General features: G+C 42.0%; 1 long non-coding RNA gene across 1 annotated transcript in view; it reads right to left on the bottom strand.

Annotated features, from left to right (window-relative positions):
- The window catches only part of LOC125626657 (uncharacterized), a 225,423-nt gene that overhangs the window by 90,708 nt on the left and 112,793 nt on the right, over positions 1–21,922 (bottom strand). The gene's annotated exons all lie outside the window — the stretch shown is intronic.

Genomic DNA, 21,922 nt, shown 5'->3' with positions numbered 1-21,922 from the left:
AACGTTAACTGGGATGACTTTAAGTGAGGAGTTACTGTATATAAACAAGGTCAATTAGGCATTTCCTGTGTACAACTTTTTAAATGTCAGATTTTAAATATATTACTTTTAGCATTATTTTAAAGTATATTTTAATGAAATGCCCATTCTGGAAATAGAAAGCCAGTACTTGTGGCACCTTAGAGATAACAACTTTATTTGAGCATAAGCCTTCGTGAACTACAGCTCACTTCATCGGATGCATGCAGTGGAAAATACAGTGGGAAGATTTATATACACAGAGAACATGAAACAATGGGTGTTACCATACACACTGTAACAAGAGTGATCAGGTAACGTGAGCTATTACCAGCAGGAGTGCGGGGGAAAAAAACCTTTCGGAGTGATAATCAAGGTGGGCCATTTCTAGCAGTTGACAAGAACGTGTGAGGAACAGTAGGGGGGGGAAATAAACAAGGGGAAATAGTTTTACTTTGTGTAATGACACATCCACTCCCACTCTCTTTATTCAAGCCTAAGTTAATGGTGTCCAGTTTGCAAATTAATTCCAATTCAGCAGTCTCTTGTTGGAGTCTGTTTTTGACGTTTTTTTGTTGAAGAATTGCCACTTTTAGGTCTGTAATCAAGTGACCAAAGAGACTGAAGTGTTCTCCGACTGGTTTTTGAATATTATAATTCTTGACGTCTGATTTGTGTCCATTTATTCTTTTACGCAGAGACTGTCCAGTTTGGCCAATGCACATGGCAGAGGGGCATTGCTGGCACATGATGACATATATCACATTGGTAGATGTGCAGGTGAATGAGCCTCTGATAGTGTGGCTGATGTGATTAGGCCCTATGATGGTGTCCCCTGAATAGATATGTGGACACAGTTGGCAACGGGCTTTGCTGCAAGGACAGGTTCCTGGGTTAGTGGTTTTGTTGTGTGGTGTGTGGTTGCTGGTGAGTATTTGCTTCAGGTTGGGGGGCTGTCTGTAAGCAAGGACTGGCCTGTCTCCCAAGATCTGTGAGAGTGATGGGTCGTCCTTCAGGATAGGTTGTAGATCCTTGATGATGCGCTGGAGACATTTTAGTTGGGGGCTGAAGGTGATGGCTAGTAGCCTTCTGTTATTTTCTTTGTTGGGCCTGTCCTGTGGTAGGTAACTTCTGAGTACTCTTCTGGCTCTGTCCATCTGTTTCTTCACTTCAGCAGGTGGGTACTGTAGTTGTAAGAACGCTTGATAGAGAGCTTGTAGGTGTTTGTCTTTGTCTGAGGGGTTGGAGCAAATGCGGTTGTATCGTAGAGCTTGGCTGTAGACGATGGATCGTGTGGTGTGGTCTGGGTGAAAGCTGGAGGCATGTAGGTAGGTATAGCGGTCAGTAGGTTTCCGGTATTGGGTGGTGTTTATGTGACTATCGCTTCTTAGCACTGTAGTGTCCAGGAAGTGGATCTCTTGTGTGGACTGGTCCAGGCTGAGGTTGATGGTGGGATGGAAATTGTTGAAATCATGGTGGAATTCCTCAAGGGCTTCTTTTCCATGGGTCTAGATGATGAAGATGTCATCAATGTAGCGCAAGTAGAGTAGGGGCATTAGGGGACGAGACCTGAGGAAGCGTTGTTCTAAGTCAGCCATAAAAAAGTTGGCATACTGTGGGGCCATGCGGGTACCCATAGCAGTGCTGCTGATTTGAAGGTATACATTGTCCCCAAATGTGAAATAGTTATGGGTGAGGACAAAGTCACAAAGTTCACCCACCAGGTTTGCCGTGACATTATCGGGGATACGGTTCCTGACGGCCTGTAGTCCATCTTTGTGTGAAATGTTGGTGTAGAGGGCTTCTACATCCACAGTGGCTAGGATGGTGTTTTCAGGAAGTTCACCAATGGATTGTAGTTTCCTCAGGAAGTCAGTGGTGTCTTGAAGATAGTTGGGAGTGCTGGTGGCGTAGGGCCTGAGGAGGGAGTCTACATAGCCAGACAATCCTGCTGTCAGGGTGCCAAGGCCTGAGATGATGGTGTGTCTAGGATTTCCAGGTTTATGGATCTTGGGTAACAGATAGAATACTCCTGGTCGGAGTTCTAGGGGTATGTCTGTGTGGATTTGTTCTTGTGCTTTTTCAGGGACTTTCTTGAGCAGATGGTGTAGTTTCCTTTGGTAACCCTCAGTGGGATCAGAGGGTAATGGCTTGTAGAAAGTGGTGTTGGAGAGCTGCTTAGCAGCCTCTTGTTCATATTCCGACCTACTCATGATGACAACAGCACCTCCTTTGTCAGCCTTTTTGATTATGATGTCAGAGTTGTTTCTGAGGCTGTGGATGGCATTGTGTTCTGCACGGCGAAATCCAACTGTAGAGAAATCTGCCTGTAAAACCCTCCTTCCATCAGTCAGAATAATTAAATTCCTCTTTTTCATCTATAGTTCAGGCAGTTTGTCCAGATACCTCCTTCAGCCTCCATCTTTGAATTGAGCTGTAGCTCACGAAAGCTCATGCTCAAATAAATTGGTTAGTCTCTAAGGTGCCACAAGTACTCCTTTTCTTTTTGCAAGTTTTCTCTGTAATCTGATTAATCCAACTGTAGCAGGGTAGTCACCCCGCTCCGGCGCTGAAGGGGTTAAAGCAGCCCTGGAGAGGGATGTGGCTGTGGGAAGCTGAGTGAGTAGCTGACCACAGCTGTAGCCAGCTCAATCAGGGCCCAGCTGGCCCTTATAAGAGGGCTGTGGGCCAGCAGCAAAGGAGTCTTACTCTAGCCTTGGAGTAAGAAGGCTGCCTGCCGCAGAGCAGAGCAGAGCAGTGCAGTGCAGTGCAGTGCTGGCAAAGGAAGCTGGGGCGCTCCAGCCTGGTAAATCTCCAGGCTGCAGGCCTTGGTAAAGGCCCAGAAAGGTACTGGGGCTGCAAAGGGGCAGCCTGGGAATAGGCAGAGGCAGTTGGTCCTAACCCCTTGCCAATGATTAGTGGCCATTACACTGCAGTCTGCCCCAGGGAAATGGGGCTGGATGATGACTGGCAGTAGCCACTGAGGCAAGGTGGGTTTAGGGGGTTGGGGGTTCCCCTGGGAGGGGAGACCCAGAGCGAGGGGGTACTGCTGGGGCAGAACCCCATGGTAAAGGGCACCGGGGTCTAGGAGGGACACGGAAGGCCGAGGGAAGTGGGACACCAGCCTGCAGAGGGTGCTCTGGAGAGCTAATTCTCAGGACTATCAGCGGGAGATGCTGCACCGGTGAGTCTCGATCTTGCTACACCAACCCATCACTTGACTGTTTGCCTTCCTAACAGAAGCTCATATCCCACGTTCTTGACTGCTGTATAAGAACATAGACAGATAAATAGGTGTCTATTGAGGTATCAAAGAATAGAACCAAGGTCAATCTGATTATTTTAGGAGTTCATGAACAAGTGAGCTGAACTGGTGAAAAATTTTTAATTTGAAATTTTTTAAAATGAAAAATGGCTTTTTTAATCAGAACAGAAATTTACATGGGATATGTTTTGATTACAATAAAAATTTGTGGAGGTCATAAAAAAAATTTCAACTGAGAACTGAACATTTTGGGTGTTTAGTTACCAAAAACTGAAACATTTTCAGTTTTGAGGTTTTCAACATTTATGATTTTTGTTGAGGGGGGAAAAAGAAAAATTTCAATGAAAACAAAAATTCATTCTCATAAAAAATGTTGCAGGAAAAAATTAATTCTCAACAAACTCTAGTAACAAGGAGAGACTGATTTTTCAGATACAATGAACAATCTGAATTGCAGTAGAAACCAATAGCAGTTCTGGACGCTCAGCTTGTCTGAAATTCAGGCCAACAATCTCTGTGGTCAAGGCCTGCGGTTCCTCCCTACATTTCAGATCAGCACATTCACCAAATCAGGAGAAAATCCTGACTATGAGGGGACAAATGACAGTGAAGTATAATAGAGTCTGGCAAACAGAATCAACACAAGTGGATATTCAGCCAGGGAGGACTGGAAAATGAATCAACAGAAGAGAGACAGTATGGAGGAGCATGAGCAACTGTATGTGATTTGTACTCCCCAGCAAACATGCACACAAGACAAAACAGTTCTGGTCTGACCAGTCTTATGTCAATGGGAGAAAATGACATTGTGTTCCTTCATATCTGCTCATCCTTAGCTTTAATGGGTTTGCACATATATTCTGTTGCTTAGTCTGCATTGAAACAAGGATCACAAAAGAGGGTGAAAGTCTCAAAGACTCAGGAAAAATGTACTTCTAAAATGCACAAAATCCAACCCCATGACCTAACCCTTTCTTACTGGCATGTTAGGACAAGTTAGTGATCACCCACCCCTGGTTGCAGAAAGAAGATTCCCAAGGGCCTTGAACGAATTACTTAATGTTTTGTCTAAATTGGGTAAGACTGGTAATACTGGATTGGTGGCTCTAGGCTAATTGAAGTTGTATCCCTTAGTGCTCAGCAGCTCCAACCAGCCAGACCTGTTACTTAAAGCACCTGGGCTGGAATGTACCTGGCTGACTGTAAACAAAAATTTTGGATTCTTTTAAACTACCTTTCCACTCCCCCAATCCTATGGTCTGCTCTAAATGATACTGACTGGACTGGTCCCATAGGTACCCTCCCAATCTTTGTCAAGGATGGGTGAGTAGGTGGCTATGCCAGGTCTGTGCTATCAAAGGATTCCCTTGCACTGAGGGAATACTTAGATACCTGCCTGAGGTGGCTTTAAGCACCCCTTGTACCACTGGAATCTCCAACAAGAGCCAAGGAATCACAAGCTTTAGACTACGAAACTTGTAGACATATTTTAAAAAAATCTAAATAGTGATTTTTCATCCATATGTCTCAAGGTGAGACAAACAGAGGAACAACAAAATATCTTCATTTTACAGATGGGTAAAGTGAGGCACAGAGAGGTGAAATGACTTGTCCAATGCCATGTAATAGGCCAGTGGCAGAGCTAGGAATGGAACCCAGATCTCTTGCTGCTACTTAAGGGGCCCATCCAATGGCTCATATTAGCATTCACAGAAAAGATTAGGTCTCACAGATACATTACTATTGACTATGCATTATTTCTGACTATATGATAAATAGAACAGGAGTGCAACCATTTAATGCAAAGCTACAGTTCTATTGGCTAAACTTGGTGGTATCACAAAGCACAAGAGCAGAGCTCAAATTACCAATATCCTAATGCATTTGTTTTGTTTTTTGATCTAAGATTAGAATAATTTTATGTGACTGTATGCATATATGCTTATTTCTAAAACTTCTAACTAATATTTCTTATCAACATTTTAATATTCAGCACTACATAATTTCAGAGTAATACTAATATGGATGATTGTTTCAAATAGTCCATAACAGAAACCATAAATATTTATTTATTTTTTCACAGGATGTATTTCACTGACAAATGTTTGTTTGATTTTGAAAAGATTATAATCAAAGTGAAACACAGGTACTATGAAAAGAAAAGGAGTACTTGTGGCACCTTAGAGACTAACGAATTTATTGAGCATAAGCTTTCATGAGCTACAGCTCACTTCATCGGATACATCCGATAAAGTGAGCTGTAGCTCACAAAAGCTTATGCTCAAATAAATTCGTTAGTCTCTAAGGTGCCACAAGTACTCCTTTTCTTTTTGCAAATACAGACTAAAACGGCTGTTACTCTGAAACAGGTACTATATTAACTGGAACATAATTACTGATCTGTTCATATATGATGTGTGTTATGTTTAGTGTTTCATTTTAACTGTGAAATGATAGCGTTCATGATTCTAAGGAATGACTGGAGGGAAAACGGCACAATAAAGATAATAGATTTCAAGAAGGCAGACTTTACCAAACTCAGGGAGTTGGTAGGTAAGAGTCCATGAGAAGCAAGTCTAAGGGGAAAAAACAGTTAGCAGTTTTTCAAAGAGATGTTACTTAAGGGCACATGAGCAAACTATTGCACTGCCTAGGAAAGAGAGGAATTATGGCAAGTGACCACCCTAGTTTACCCAGGAGATCTTAAGTCATCTGAAACTTAAAAAAAAAAAAGAGCACTACAAAAAGCAGAAACTAGGTCAAATTACAAAGGATGAACATAAACACAAGCATGTAAGGACAAAATTAAAAAGGCCAAGACACAAAATGAGATTAAACTATCTAGAGAAAAAGGGTAACAAGAAAACCTTCTACAAATACATTAGATGCAAGAGGAAGATCAAGGATAGGGTAGGCCTATAACTCGATGAGGGAAAGACAGTAACAGAAAATGTAGAAATGGCAAATGTGTTAACTGACTTCTTTGTTTTAGTTTCCACCAAAAAGTTCAGTAGCAATTAGATGTCTAACATAGTGAACGCCAGCGAAAATGAGGTAGGATCTGAGACCAAAATAGAGAAAGAACAAGTTAAAAATTACTTAGACAAATTAGATGTCTTCAAGTCGCCAGGCCTGATGAAATACATCCTAGAAGCTGACTAAGGAGATATCTGAGCCATTAGCAATTATCGTCAAAAACTCATGGAAGACAGGAAAGATTCCAGAAGACTGAAAGAGGGCAAATATAGTGCCAATCTATAAAATGGGGGAAAAGGACCACCCGGTGAATTACAGACCAGTCAGTTTAACTTCAGTCAGTTTTCCCATGGAAAGTATGAGAAATATGAAAGTGGAACTACTTGTGTGAGTAAAGATACAAGGAAAGTAGTGAAAACTACTAGGCAAAAAAGGCCTGATTTTCAAAGGGACTGACTAAAGAAAAGCGTCATATCTGCTCTTGAGATGGGTTTATTTAATGTTCTCTTACTAGAAAGTAATTCTGATAGTGTAATCTATCTGAGATGGAGAATAGCAATTTCAACCACCTGCAGAACATAATGGGGGATTTTCAAAAGCTAGCATCCATCAAACTTAATTCCTCTTAAATCCCTGAGAGGCTTTTGAAAATCTTCCTATCAAGTCCTTCTGTAATATGGAAGGCAAATTGGCAAAGATAAGGATTAGAATACACAAGGAACTTCAATGCACTGGATGATGCTGTATCTCAAGAGCCACCTGGAAAATGGAAATCACTACTGACTTTAGCTGCTGGAGGCAGAGAAGAGCAAACAGGAAAACAGAATCACTTCAACTTTGAAATTGAAGATTCAAGATAGACCAGAACTTCCTGTAAATAAAATTCTTCATGATTAGCTCAGACTTCCTCCCACCCAGGATAGCCCAAATTCAGTTAATAGAGACATGAGACCTTTATAACATTAGGAAATAGGAACCATTATTATAATAGAATTGGAACACTGAAACTCAGTGATGTCCACACCCTCAATCTACAAAAGTCCCTGAAGGTTTGTTGGGAGATGCCCATTCCTGTGATGAATCATTTGGAAAAGGGAAGGATCTATCAACAGGAAAACAAGGAGAGGAACAAAAATGGGAGGCCTATACACCCCTAGCACAGCTAAGAACCTGTACTTTCTGAATTATACAGCAGAATCGTTTAAATTATTGGCTTCATTTGTAAACTTGGTTTAGTGGTATCCAAAATAATTTAGGATCTGACTTGTTTTTCACTGCTTCCTCACATTTTTTTCCTCAGTGTAAAATTTAGCAATTTTTAAAAAAGTTTATTGCTAACTTGACATGATCTACATACACAAGCTATGCTTCTCTCTCATGGCTGCTGATCTCAACTAGTTGTTTGTAAAATGCCACATCAGATGCCAGTGTTGATTTATAATTGAGGTTCAAGGTCCTTTTAATGGAAAACCCAGTGTATGGTTGACAAAGTAATAAGGCATACCATGTTAAGACATGTGTATGCTCTTTTATACATAATGAAAAAAGTCTCTTAAAATGCTTTGAATGTGCATCATAAGATCAAAGGCATATAAGCAGTAAAAACAATTAAAGTAAAAGCAGTTCCAACAATTGTCTGGACTCTATGGGTAATTTATCTGAATTTTCTACTGAAGATACAGTATATTAGGTAAATGCCACATCACACAGGATACATTTCATTAATGTTCATGGATGACTTGTATGATCAATGCACCATTTTGTAAATATTTGTTTTCATTTAGCTTTTTACCATTCTCATGATATTAGACTTGCCAGATTAGATTAGACAAGAATCAGAAGAGGTCCCTGACCTGGACTGGAATGCTCTGAGCTATGGCTAGGGAGCAAGAGATGCAAATAAAATTCAGTTTACAGAACTATCTAGTTTTCCTATGAAAGTTTTCTATTTGGATGGGAGAACATTAGGAAGCAAGCTAAAGCTTTTAACAAAAGAGACACAGTAATGGTACTTCTTTCTTGATAGGTTATATAGGAGATAAATATTCTTCAATGCTATTGAAGATAGAGTACCAAATCGGGCCTCAAATCGGGCCTCAAATCGGGCCTCAAATCTGTTTCCTGCTTGATGGGAGCAACAGAAAGAAAGCCCTTCTGACCACATTTCTGGAGGAAAGGGAGCAATTCTAATCAGTGAAATTTCATCTTGACGTCCCCATTGCTTGTAGCAGAGAAGCCATCTTCTCAGGCCAATATTGCACCAGCCCCGGTGAAATTTTGAGAAGCATGAAGGTTGCTCTCAACTCCACCTGCTCAAAGGATTGTCCGCCAGGTGATTATAGCCAGAGCACAGCACACTCTGGCTATGCTACTAATATACCTCTATTTGCCCCTTACATGGCTCCACAGGTAGGAAGGGAAGAAGGTGCAGATGTCAGCTATAGTGGAGCTACATCTACTGAGGACTCCCTTTTGCACTGCTTGAGTGGCACAAAGGGTGTGGGGCTGGGGGTTCAGAGAGCATCTGGACCATAAACTGACCAGTGTCTAGAAACAAAATATTTCTCACTCCATTTCTGAAAATGTTATTGAAGTGAGTAACTAGTTTCTGGAAGTCTGCATGGCCTAAGAGAAGAACATCACAGACTTCCAGAAGGTTTTAAAATAAAAGTTTTTGGGGGTAGCACAAGAAAGCGTAAGACACAATGACATTTTATTTGAGGGGGAGGAATGTCACCCACATTTGCCCAATGCTTAAGAACATAAGAATGGCCATACGGGGTCAGACCAAAGGTCCATCCACCCAGTATCCTGTCTTCTGACAGTGGCCAATGCCAAGTGCCCCAGAGGGAATGAACCTAACAGGTAACAATCAAGTGATCTCTCTCCTGCCATCCATCTCCACCCTCTGACAAACAGAGGCTAGGAACACCATTCCTTACCCTTCCTGGCTAATAGCCATTAATGGTCTTAACTAGATAAATTCATGGAGGTTCTCTTTTAAACCCTGTTATAGGCCTAGCCTTCACAACCTCCTCAGGCAAGGAGTTCCACAGGTTGACTGATTTGTTTTAAACCTGCTGCCCATTAATTTCATTTGGTGGCCCCTAGTTCTTATATTATGGGAACAAGTAAATAACTTTTCTTTATTCACTTTCTCCACACCACTCTGTTAGGGAAAAAGGGTTCCCCTCCCGTCTAGGGTTAGGAGGGTAGCCTTCCCTGGACTTCTATATTAGCCAAACAAAACACAGAGTCTTGGCTCTTTGATAAAGTGAGGCACTTTATTGCTAGCAAATACGACAGCTGAAGGGCTCACCAATTCCTTTTCAGAGGAAAATGGTGAAGCCCCGAACAGAGAACAGGGATGAGCTTTTATAGCTTGGTTCAACATACATTGTGATATCTCTTCCAGTTCGAACCGGTTAACCCAGTCTGTTTGAAGTTCTGGGGTAGGTACGAGCATGGAGGCTTATCTGTATAAGGAATTCTCTTCCCAAAAGCAGGGAGTGCAGGTTACACACAGTTCACATTCTTTCTATCCATAAACAAAGTAGAAAGGACAGATAAGCATAGAAAAAAGACAGCAGCGTAGCTTTACATGATTATAGGGTCGTTTTCTGGGTTTTTTTCCTATCAACTCCATGATTTTATATACCAGGATCATATCCCCCCTTAGTCTCCTCTTTTCCAAGATGAAAAGAGCTAGTCTCTTTAATCTCTCCTCATATGAGACCCATTCCAAACCCCTAATCATTTTAGTTGCCCTTCTCTTAACCTTTTCTAATGCCAGTATATCTTTTTTTCAGATGAGACCACAACTGTACACGGTATTCAAGATGTGGGCGTACCATGGATTTGTATAAGGGCAATAAGATATTCTCCATCTTATTCTCTATCCTTTTTTTTAATGATTCCTAACATCCTGTTCACTTTTTTGACTGCCGCTGCATACTGCGTGGATGTCTTCAGAGAACTATCCACGATGATTAGTTGTAGCTAATATCTATATAGTCAGTGTCCAGACCTTATTTCTCCATTTCACAGTAAGCAGAAATATTTAGAACAATCTCAGAGATGCATGATCTTTAGTCCCACAAGCTGCACAGTGCAATACTGGGGTGAGTCTGCTGCTCTGTTGGAGGTGCCCTTAAATAAGGTATTAACAAGGTCTCTTCTTTTGATCTGTAGAGGTTTTGCTATCTGGGAGTTAAAGGCTATGATGGCACTTATCACAAAGAGTAAGAAATGACTAATCCAGTGGTAAACATTCACTTTTTCAGAAATTCATCTTCTAATGTGCACAGTGATACGTAAGCAATTGCAGACTACATAATAGCTGTTCCTGCTGCTTATAAAATCATTGCAATATATTTGTACTTTAACTCAACACTTTTTATGTAATGTTTGAGATTATGAAGGTAAATCCTCACAGCACTTTAAACATTTAGATGCAAGAGTCCTTAATCCTTTTGTCTACTGGATAGTGTGAACAGATGTTTTAAGGTGTAAAAAATAGGAGATATATAAAAGACTACTGTGACAAAGTACATTTGCTTCAACTGGAAGCAGCTGCTTTGTTAGCCATGCTCAAGTCCCAGCATGGGTTTCTTCCTGTAAAATAACGTCCTAATTACACTACAAGTGGCTGATTTTAAGAAGGCATGTGGAGGCCTTTAGTGATGAATGAATGAATATATATATATATATAAAAAATGTGGGTTAGTGATTTGGACAAGTCCCCAAAGGGTTTTGATACCCATACCTCATGTGGCATGCAGAAACCAATAGATGTTAAAAGAAACAACAAAAAACTAATTAAAATGTTTGTGAACCTCCTTCATTCCAAGGGTCCTTTCCCTTTAGCTTCATAGTCTTTTACAGAGAAAAAACACTGCTTAACATTCTTTTAGATGGTATTAAAAATGGTATTTACTGTCCTTTTTTTGGAAGACAAAGAGAAAAGGTTAATTAAGATGGCCTAAGCTGTTGCTGTTGTCACTGAAGTCCGATCCTGTCTCAAAAGAGCAGCAAAGGTAGAAGAGGCAGCCTCTTCTGTCTGTGGTGCAGACTTTCACTTGCAGCACTGCATTTGGTGATTTCAACCACAAATATTTCCTCCCATTTCTAGAATCTTTCAGCTCATTATTATGCCATCCCATGACTTTGCCAGAGGATCTGAAGACCTCTCTCACAGTTCTTTTAACTTAAACGTTCAATTTATACAGATCTTTGTCTCTAACTTCTCCTTACTTTTACAAACAAGCAATTTTATGCAACTGATTTGGACTTTTATCTTGGATAATTCAGAGTACAGAACTCTGAACACATCTAGTCTATATGTTCAGAAGAAGAGCTGCCCCTATAAACTACATCGATTATTGCTTCCTGCAGTTGTCACAGAGCAGGGGACTTGCTTTGTTCTTAATTTACTTCAGTGTACTGTACTTCTTGGTCACACCTGGCATGAATAGTAATCATTCTGAGCATTAGATAGAGACGGGCATTTTGAGGATGCAGTATTTGGAGTAATGTAGGATGTGGGAAATAATTTGCTTACAGGGTGGAGAAGTGTCCAAAGTTCTCCTCTTCTCACAGTGAAAATATTTAATTTAAAGCAGATGAAAATTATATTACTTGGTGAAGATTAGAACTGATCATTATCTTTGTATTACATCCTAGCTTGCTATAAAATGTATAGGAAATTGCTACAGAGCTGGTATTGTTACATATCTCAACTGCCCCACTCCATGCCACATCAGTGTATGAAGTGTCATTGTTATTGTAAGAATAATTTTTTAGGGTTTCAGGTGACTGGGCACCATGGTATGTCAGATATAGTGTTACAGCAAAGAGCAGATAAAGAAGGATAAAACATAGCACAATAAAATAGCCATTTTCTTGTTGCATGTCAGCTACACTCCATATGTGACATTAATCGATATGAAACACATAGTGCTGGATTCTCAATTCAGAGGAAAAACAAATAGTCACCATGTTTGCTGTTTCTGCTCAAAGGGTTCCCTATCCATATTTGTGATTTGGTCTTAACTACACTATAAATAGCCTCTTATTTTCCCCTGAAGCTCTGTCCTGCACCATTTCTCATTGTGCAAGAACCACCTTAGCATATATTTAGAGAGGAAAAAAACCTGAGATTTAGAAAGGTGGAAGGGGAACTGCCAAGAGATATGTTGCAATATTGAACAAGGAACCCCTTCTCCCCTGAATGCATATTTACATAGGGAGTCTATTCAAGACTGCATCAGTGAACATCTGCAGTATACAAAAGTCCAACCTAAGAACTGGACTGAGATCAGCAACTCATTTCACACAGGCCACTACAGGCAGCAGAGAGCCATGACTTTTGTACACTATCAACCTGGGCAACTATCAACGGCTGAGATGAAAGGTTCTATACCCCATTATCAATTCCGGAAGTCAGCCAGTTTTTGTTTTCTCTCTTTACAATAAAAGAAAAGCCTACTTTACACACACAGATTTGCAAGAATACAGGACTGAGGAGAGGTGTGGCCCCTTTCTTGAACTTCAGCAGGTCGGTTAGTAAATAGATGAGTAATACTAATGACATGCACATATTAGCACGCTCCTGCATGAGTCATCCTCATTGCCTCCTAAAATATATTTAACTTCAGTCACACAGGTAAAACTTCAGGAAATTAAATAATCTCTGAATGTTTCTGTGAACACCTTATTTCACTAGACACAAACCACTCAGCCCGTGCAGCTCCTTTCTTTGAAAGTAGTTGTTGTATATGACTCTGTAGCCTGTTTTAACAGAATATTCAGGAATGAAACTTACTGGGAGGGAAGGAAGGTAACAGCCAGTGGGTGGGAAAGAAAGAGACGGAAGACATGTAGCATATTAACACCCACAAAAGGTTTAATTGTAACCTTTCAGAAGTTGCTAGGAAACAATGTTCCACCTTCAGGATCACCAATCACCCAAGGAGAGTTATTCTGATGAAGTAATACATCTAACTAGAATTTTCATTGATTGGTTGATTTATCCTCAATCCCTTTTGGTGGTTGAACTGTAGTTCGCCTGCTTCTGCAGTTAAATTTCTCCTAATAAACACTATTGTTAATGTTTCCATTTGCCTTTAGACTCAGAAATAATTTACTACAAATGCACCAGGATGAGAGAGAAGTACTGTTAGGCTGTAACGTGTTAATGACTGCCGTCAGTCACAACCTGGTTCGAGCTGATGGGTGTACTAAGTCCTCTTCATTCAGGCTAAATGGAAGGAGCAATTAAATGCCCCTTTGTATAGTGTAGTGGTTTCCACTTGGGGGCCAGCAGGCCTACTGCACAGACCCTGCCTAGGTAGCCCTTCCACCATTTGTAGCAGGATCCATTTAGAGGCCTGCAGGCAGGCCATGGCTTGACAGTCTTCCCACCCCCCCAGAGTTCTGGGATAGGCTTCCCTGATGGTCAGTGGGCTAGCAGCAGGAGTGAAAGTAAAATGCAGATCTTACCGGTACGGGGCCGCTCTGCCTGCCCCCCCCGGCCCCCCCCAGCCAGTCCACCTATGCTCCCTAGCCCGCGCCACCTGGGGCTCCAATGGTGATTTAAAGGGCCCAGGGCTCTGGCTGGCGCTGCCGTGGTAGCAGTGGCTGGAACCCCAGGCCCTTTAAATCGTGGCCCCAGGGCAGCTACTTCTTTTGGCCCCCCCACTGTCAGCGGCTTGGGAGTCCAAAAGGGGCAGTGATATTAGAGCGCTGCCATGCTTTAACATCGCTGCCCCTTTTGCGCCCCCCCATTGGCGGCCCTGCTGGCAGGGGCCTGGCAGGGCCGCCAACTGGGGGTGCAAAAGGGGCAGCGACGTTAAAGCTCTGCCCTGGCAGCCCTTTAAAGTCAGCAGCACAGGCCAGTATTGGTACTGCTGACTTTAAAGGGCTGCTGGGGCAGCGCTTTAAGCATTGGTACTTTTACCGGTACACCATACCGGCCCATACCCCCTTACTTTCACCCCTGGCTAGCAGTCAAGCTGTGGTCCATCACTCCCCTGACAGGAAGGCCAGGAGGGAAGAAAGTAGGGGGATCCAGGCTCTTTGTCTCTACTGGGTCCCAGCCCAGGGCCCAAGGGAGAGAGGCGCAGAAACCTCTTCCTCGTGCACCTGATCAGCCTTCCCTGGGCTGCTTCCTACCTCCCCGCTCTCTTTTCAGTTTGGGGCATAGTGACAGCCCCCACCTCCACCCTAGCAGGGAATTCCTAATCAATTTCAGCAGCTCAGTTGGTCAAATAAGTATTCCCCAGTTCTCTTCCCAAAGTTCAGCAGGAAGTGACAGGGGAAGGGTCAAGGCCTACCCTCCGAGCTGGGCTGTTACCAACAGTGAGAGACCCCTCTCCTGTGAATCACTGTCCCCAGAAGCGGCAAACTGGCTTTCCCCCTTCAGGCAGGCTTTCCTTCACTCTCCTCATTGCTAGACTGTCAGAATCCCCTTTTGACTTTGAGTAGATCCTCCAACTGGAGCATGCTCTGCAGCTGCTGATGGGCAGGGCCTTCTTGGTCTAGTGCTGCTCTTTCACTTCCTTAGCCCTGGTCTACAATGGGGCGGGCGGGGGGAATCGACCTAAGATACACAACTTCAGCTATGAGAATAGCGTAGCTGAAGTCAACGTATCTTAGGTTGACTTTCCGCGCTGTGAGGACACGAGGTGTCGACTGCCACCGCTCCCCCATCAACTCCACTTCTGCCTCTCGCCACGGTGGAATACAGGAGTCAACGGCAGAACGATCAGGGATCGGTTTTATTGCATCTACACTAGACGCAATAAATCGATACCCAATAGATCGATCACTACCTGCTGATCTGGTGGGTAGTGTAGACGTACCCTTAGTCTCTACGTGGGGTCTGTAAATCCCATCACATGTAGTAAGAGATGAAACAATAGAAGCCAAAGCCCAAGGCCTTGGAAACACAGCAAGGCCTGAGCAGAAGCTAAGCCATGTGGGCCAAGGGTTTCCCTGGGGTCAGACTGTAAATGCGGGGGCTGGAAGACTGATTGGTTGCAGCTGTGTGTGTGAGTGTGAGGGCTTGTTTACATGAACATTTAGTTTGAAGCAAGCTGAGGTGTAAATCTACCCTGTAGTAGCCTGCCATGAACTAAGTGTCTGTGTGGACCCTGCTGCTGGAGACTAACAGTTCCCTAGTGTGCTTTGAACTATTCTCGTTTCAAAGCAAGAGAAGCAGTGGAGAACACGGTCTTGAAAGGAAGCAGAGAAAGAGTTCTTTAGGGCACAGGACTCGCTGGAAAGGCAGGCTGGGAAATTGTGAACAAGGAAACTATCTCCTGTTGATTATAACTGTGTTCATGGAAACAGGACTTTATGAACATTCTCTGCAAATAAATAAAATTGCAACCAAAAAAATTCCAGACTCATATAATCAGTTTCTCCTCCTAATGGAAACAACATGGCAAGGTCCCACATATTGGCTAACCACTCTGGCCAAAACGAAGCTACAGTATCTTTTCAGAATTTGTCATTTAGTGGTAAAATTGGCTGAGGTTGGCTTTTAGAAAGAAAACAGCAACAATCTTGGGGAGGGTTGGGGTTAATCACACCATTTAGTTTAAAGCCTGTTGTGCTGATGAAAGATCTTCAACAAAATGTGGAATAGGGAAATACACAATCTTAAGTAATTTTCAATCAATAGATGATTATGATACTTTGCTTTTATCATCACCATCTAAGAGAAACTTCATTCACAGCAATGCAAACAGAAAAATGGTATAAGAACTTTCCAGGCTTCTGCAACTAACATTAATTAATTTCTCTCTCCGAGACAATCAACATTTGCTGAGTTTCTGACTAGAGAAATTTAGTTCCAGTGTTGTATCACAGGGAGCTCTGTAAACTGGTTTTGCAAAGGCCCAGTCAGTGCTGCCAAATCAATAACATCTTGGATAAATAGTTTGGCCAATCCACTTCACCGCCTTTTGTGGGTCATCAGGAAAATAGCTCACACAGCTACTTAAGCCCATTACTTCTTATCCTGTCCTCAGTGGATAAGGGGAACAATTTATCACCATTATTGAAAATTTGCATAATCAATTGTTTGACCACATTTTGGTTATTAACTATACTTAAGAGACCAATTAACCAATGTCCAGTTTAGTGCTATAAGCCAATAACAATATACAGGGAAAAGGTTCTATACAATACCAGCTTCCAGGAAACTGTCTTGTCCAGCTTTATTACGTTCACCGTAGAAAGTGTGCTCCCAAACATATCCATTGCAGCTGGTAGTGATTTTACAAGTTACACATCTCTTTACAGGTCACTAAAATTCAAACCATCAGTTTGTCACAGTTCCTTAACTTATTGTTCTGTTACTTTCCTTATCTTTGTTTCGGATACGACCATTCCAGGTACTGGTCTGTGAAGGCAACTTCCAGGTTTGTACGAGGGTAGAACAATCATATATCTTGTCATCTTCTTTTGCGATATTCCAGTATTGGCTTGTGATAATAGCTTCTTGCTGTGGTAAAATACTCATCTGTCCTGATCCTGACAGCTTTCCTATCTACTGAAATCAAAGCTTATTTTTGCTAATGCAAGGTGCTGTGGAATATTTAGCGTAAGTGAACAGGATGATAGTAAAGGTATAGGCCAATTTAGGCTATATAACTGCTACAATGTGCTTAATGCTATTTGTGCTTCATGCCTGCTAATATGCATACGGTACAGATAATACATATTATTGACATATATAAATATATGCTAGCCAGCACATACTGCTAAACTCTTCTTTATAACAACCTTTTATGTACTTGAAGACTGTCATCATATCCCATTCAGTCTTCTGTTCTCTAAACTGAACAAACCCAATTTTTTCAGCCTTTCCTCAGGGATCATGTTTTCTAGACTTTTAATCATTTTAGTTGCTCTCCTCTGGATTTTCTCAAAGCTTGGTGCCCAGAACTAGACACAGTACTCTAGTTGAGGCCTCATTAGTATTGAGTAGAATGGAAGAATTACTTCTAGTATCTTGCTTTCAACACTCCCACTAATAAAACCTGCTGCAGGAGTTCAACCTGGGTTGTAATGTAAGAAGCAAAATAAGGTTACTATGTTGTGCTCTATGACCTTGCAGGACTGGAATAAGAGTTGATGCCCTAAGAAAGATTTTATGTTGGGATCTGTAGAAAAGTTATCTTTCTTGAACACACTGAGAACATTATACTACAGAGACTTGACTTTTTTGGTTGGACACTCCCACTCAAATAAAATCCTCCTGAAGGAACTCAGTTCTGTGTTTCACTTGTTTAACATGGTACTTAAACTCTGGACTTTGCACCAGCTATTAGAACAAGTGTTTGTTGACTTATTTTTGGGGGAGGAGTGGTGGGAAGTGTCTATTAAAGCAATAATCATTTCATCCAGCTATTTATTTTAAACCTGTCTGGTCTGAGATGAAGGATTGATCTTGCAGTAGCAGACTTCTTCTGTGAGACAGAGACATCCAAAGATCCTACACTAGGTTATTCCTCAGAGCCATAGCCTCTTCAGCCCGCAAAGATGAAAAGTATCTCTGCCACTCTCTCCTTCCCATCTTTTGCACTGTCCTGAGGAGAAGTGGAAAAGATGGAAAGACATATACTAGAGACTTTGCCCAGCTTGGCAAAAGGCCCTTCACAATCTCACATCCCAGGTCCCAACACACAGAAGGGCTGCAGGTCACTTGTTTTTTTGTTTGGTTGGTTTTTTTTTTTTTTTTTACTCCTTCCAGATGCAAAGAGGTCAATCATTAGACCACCAAATAAATTCTCAATGAGTAAAGGTATTTCTGGATGTAGGAGCTACTCTGCTTATCCAACTTTTGCAATACAAACATAAGAATGGCCCTACTGGGTCAGACCAAAGGTCCATCTAGCCCAGTATCCTGTCTTCCGACAGTGGCCAGTGCCAGGTGCCCCAGAAGGAAAGAACAGAACAGGTAATCATCATGTGATTCATCCCCTGTCACTCATTCCCAGCTTCTGGCAAACAGAGGCTTGGGACACCATTCCTGCCCATCCTGGCTAATAGCCATTGATGGACCTATCCTCCATGAATTTATCTAGTTCTTTTTTGAACCCTGTTATGGTCTTGGCCTTCACAACATCCTCTGGCAAGGAGTTCCACAGGTTGACTGTGCGTTGTGTGAAGAAATATTTCCTTTTATTTGTTTTAAACCTGCTGCATATTAATTTCATTTGGTGACCCCTAGTTCTTGTGTTATAAGAAGTAGTAAACAACACTTCCTTATCTACTTTCTCTACACCAGTCATGATTTTATAGGCTTCAATCACATCTTCCCTTAACCATCTCTTTTCCAAGCTGAAAAGTCCCAGTCTTATTAATCTCTCCTCATATGCAAGCCATTCCATAACCCTAATCATTTTTGTTGCCCTTTGCTGAACCTTTTCCGATTCCAATATATCTTTTCCGAGATGGGGCGACCACATCTGCACACAGTATTCAAGATGTGGGCATACCATGGATTTATATAGAGGCAACATGATATTTTCTGTCCTATTATCTATCCCTTTCTTAATTTTTCCCAGCTTTCTGTTCGTGTTTTTGACTGCCACTGCACGTTGAGTGGATGTTTTCAGAGAAGTATCCACAATGACTCCAAGATCTCTTTCTTGAGTAGTAACAGCTAATTTAGACCCCATCATTTTACATGTATAGTTGGGATTATGCTTTCCGACGTGTATTACTTTGCATTTATAACATTAAATTTCATCTGCCATTTTGTTGCCCAGTCACCCAGTTTGAGAGATCCTTTTGTAGCTCTTTGCAGTCTGCCTGGGTCTTAACTATCTTTAGTAATTTTATATCATCTGCAAATTTTGCCACCTCACTGTTTATCCTTGGTGTTCATTTCCTCCTTGGTAAGGAGAGCACATAGAGACAGAAAATTTTGCTCTGACCAGGACAGGAAAATTTCTCACTGGGGTAGGTCTGATTGTGTTCTTCCTAAAACCCCTATCAGACACATTGACTGTCACAACCCTAACAACTCTGTTATCCATGGAAGGAGCAGTGCTCTGGCACCTCAATGAATCATTGTGTCCAGACGGTGGATGCTGTACTCTGTTAGTGGAACAACTGCATGAGGAGAGACTCTGAAAGACCCACATCAGAATATCTTATAGCCCAGTGGTTAGGGCTCTCTCCTGAGAGGTGTGGGAGACCTCTCTTCAAATCTGTTCTTCTCTCAGGAAGAGGGGGAAATTAATCCTGGGTCTCCCATAACACAGGTAAATGTTTAGGGCACATCTCTTCCCTCGGCATCTCCAATTGGCTAGCTTTTGTGACTCCCTGCTTAGTGTGCAGGCTTCTGTGGATAACATTCTGCGATACCAATCTCTCCCTATTCATTGTACAGGGAGCCTTGGCACCGTGGACCATAGTATCGTTCCAGTGATTTTCTAGGTGCCTAAGTCCCTTTGTGGATCTGGGCCTGTGTAACTTGCAAAGTTAGTTATTGCTATAAATATGCAGGAACACTTGATGCATTCTGTTTCACTAACCAAGCAAACCTAAGAACCAGCCTTCATTTTTAAGACCTTTTTTACAGTTTTATTCTTGCTTCTCGATACAGGATCATAGTCCTATAATTTGCAGATTCACCACACTGCTACCTAGTTTTATAGTCTATGCATGGTATTTGCTCTTTGAATACAGGGAACATCTAGCCGTAGACTGATCTGGATAGAGGATGTTTATGGATTTCCAGGCTGAGAATTTGGCCTATGAAAGCTGGTCTTAAAAATATGCTGACATCATCAGTGATGTTTTTAGTTTAACACAGAAGTTACAAACTTGAATGCTGGCTTTTGCTCAATGTTGAATAGAGAGGGAAAATGCAGTGTTTGACAAATGAGTAATTACAAAAAAATAAAATTAAAGAGCAAGAAAAATACCTTTAATTTGGATATTACAAGCCACTGCCAGACAATCAGGTAGTGGAATAATTAGCCAAGTTAAGTTATTATGACTCAAACACCTACTGCACTCAAAATAAGGTCTCGTAAGTATGAACTCTATTATAGTAGCTTCTCCACTCCTCTCAGATTTAATGTTTTTAATAAACAGATAAAGACCTATTGCAGGTTTCCATAGTTACTGCCTAAGAGATTTGGTTAGTGTACCTTGACTTCAACTCATAAATATTCTTCAGTCATTTACAGATACCAGTCACACGCACAGAGGGCTGAAGTCCAAAGACAATTCACATTCACGAGGGCAGGGCATCCTTGTATAAAAAGTTAACATGAGATATTTTAAAGGTTGTTCATATTGGTCTGGAAAACTTTCATACTTTGAAAATTGCACTTTATATAATGATCAAAAAGTATGAGGGAAGTGCAGATTCTCAAAATTTACTTAAAATGTTTAAATTTAGGGCCAATCTGCATTGCACGAAACTGGAAAGAAGCCATCAGAGAGCTACCTATTACTTCCTGATTCTCTGCCTGGTCCCAGGTGCAGGCTAGAGTAACCTAGGAGTTGCCAGAGCACAACAGTCCATTAAGGACAGTCTGCCAGCTAAACATAGCTAGAACACAGGGCACTCTGGCCACACCTCCTCCCTCTTGTTCTCTATCTAATATTTGTCCTCTACTATGAAATTGACTTATTATTACTTGGGCTTTAGACATCCCCAGGTCACCTCCTCCCCACCCAGGGGAATAAAGAGTGGAGCAGGTGCATCCATCCCTCATTTCCTTCACCAATTGTGATAAAGTCCCGAGCCTGTATTGGTGGGTCATAGAATCATAGAATATCAGAGTTGAAAGGGACCTCTGGAGGTCATCTAGTCCAACCCCCTGCCCAGAGCAGGACCAATCCCAACTAAATCATCCCAGCCAGGGCTTGGTCAAGCCTGACCTTAAAAACTTCTAAGGAAGGGGATTCCACCACCTCCCTAAGTAACGCATTCCAGTGTTTCACCACCCTCCTAGTGAAAAAGTTTTTCCTGACATCCAACCTAAATCTCCCCCACTGCAACTTGAGACCATTACTCCTTGTCCTGTCATCTGCTATCACTGAGAATAGTCTAGATCCATCCTCTTTGGATCCACCTTTCAGGTAGTTAAAAGCAGCTATCAAATCCCCCCTCATTCTTCTCTTCTGCAGACTAAACAATCCCAGTTCCCTCAGCCTCTCCTCATAAGTCATGTGTTCCAGACCCCTAATCATTTTTGTTGCCCTTCGCTGGACTCGCTCCAATTTATCCACATCCTTCTTGTAGTGTGGGGCCAAAACTGGACACAGTACTCCAGATGAGGTCTCACCAATGTCGAATAGAGGGGAACGATCACATCCCTCGATCTGCTGGCAATACCCCTACTTATACACCCCAAAATGCCATTGGCCTTCTTGGCAACAAGGGCACACTGTTGACTCATATCCAGCTTCTCGTCCACTGTCACCCCAAGGTCCTTCTCTGCAGAACTGCTGCCTAGCCATTCGGTCCATAGTCTGTAGCGGTGCATTGGATTCTTCCATCCTAAGTGCAGGACTCTGCACTTGTCCTTGTTGAACCTCATCAGATTTCTTTTGGCCCAATCCTCCAATTTGTCTAGGTCCCTCTGTATCCTATCCCTACCCTCCAGCGTATCTACCACTCTTCCCAGT

Source organism: Caretta caretta, chromosome 27 (genome assembly GCF_965140235.1).
Source record: "Caretta caretta isolate rCarCar2 chromosome 27, rCarCar1.hap1, whole genome shotgun sequence".
Lineage (NCBI taxonomy): Eukaryota > Metazoa > Chordata > Testudines > Cheloniidae > Caretta > Caretta caretta.
The sequence above is the reverse complement of the archived record's forward strand: the minus strand, read 5'-3'. Positions and strand labels throughout refer to the sequence as shown.